The sequence below is a fragment of the Octodon degus genome, unplaced genomic scaffold, assembly GCF_000260255.1.
Source record: "Octodon degus isolate 3935 unplaced genomic scaffold, OctDeg1.0 scaffold00147, whole genome shotgun sequence".
Classification (NCBI taxonomy): Eukaryota; Metazoa; Chordata; class Mammalia; order Rodentia; family Octodontidae; genus Octodon; species Octodon degus.
Window position 1 is genome coordinate 6610610 of NW_004524723.1, and position 1257 is coordinate 6611866.

At 35.5% G+C, this 1257-nt stretch overlaps 1 pseudogene; it reads right to left on the reverse strand.

Annotated features, from left to right (window-relative positions):
* Window positions 1-483: 483 nt before the first annotated feature.
* LOC101576163 lies at window positions 484-817 on the reverse strand (annotated as a pseudogene).
* Between the last annotated feature and the right edge of the window lie 440 nt (window positions 818-1257).

A 1257-nucleotide genomic window follows, 5' to 3' on the forward strand; every position in this document is an offset into this window, starting at 1 on the left:
CACCAGGCAGTAATGGTAACTTCTCCATCCCTGGATTAACGTCAGAGGGTGCTGCTAAATTACAAGATTTAAGCAGAACCCAAGTGGTACAAAATATATATGTTTCAAGTGAAACTCATTTTTCATACCAAGAACCAGGAATGTCTCAAACTAAATGGAGTAACACATAAATGACAATGCTAAGAAGGCATTTTTCTTATTGGAAAAGAATTTTAAGCAGTCATCATAAAAATTCTTCAGCAAGAAATCATGAACACTCTTGAAACAATAAAAAAAGAAAAGTCTCAGCAAAGAAATAGGAAGTCTTGAAAGTAGGTAAATATCACCAAATGGAAATTTCATTTATTTATTTTTCTTTCTTTTTTTTTTTAAGGACATAATATTCCTTTATTTTTACACATTTGACAGGGGTTTTCAAGTAAACAATCACTGCAATGGAAAAGAGAATGAAGATCAGCCTCCAGCCATTGGCAGCTGCCCTGCTCAGGGCCTGCGCTCCTTCTTGCCCAAGTGATGAGGCGGAGGGGTGGGAAGCCCTTATTTCACTGAGCCATCTCCCCGTCCTACCCCGCTCCTTCTTGATGGCATTCGTGCATTTCATCATTTTCTGCTGAGGTAAACACTCTACCAAATCATCATATTCTATCTTGTGCTCCTTATTTGCCCAGGTAGCACCAATTCCATGTGCACATTCTAGCCATTCTTTCTCAAAAGCATGGCCTCAAGAAGCAAGTTTTTAGGGCTGTTGAGAACTCTGGATCATCATGTGACAATCTAAACTAATGCCCAGTCTTTTCTGCACATCAAAGAGAGGCATGACATCACACAGAAGTGCCCCTTTCTCCTTCCCAGGAGGCTGCTTCCAAACAACTGGTTACAAACCTTTATATTTTTCTGATGCTGCCTTTTATTGCTTTTTTCATTTTTTATTTTACTTTAAAGAGTAAAAATAAATAGCAGAAACAAAGACAAAAACTGAGTAACAAGCGACAGTACAAATGGTACAGAATTTCAAAACAATAATAAAAATTTAACAGTGTTCTATTACATATTTTTATTGTCGAATCTGTTGTTGAGATGAACAGAGGTATGCATAATTGGTCAAATAATTAAACATTAATGTTTGCTTTCAATATGCTGCCTTTTATTAATTCAAGCCCAAATGTTTAGGAAAAAATAGAAGGAAAAAACTAAAATAATTTAAATATGTAAATTAACTATATAAAATATACTCAACACCTAGCTATATTGTGCTGT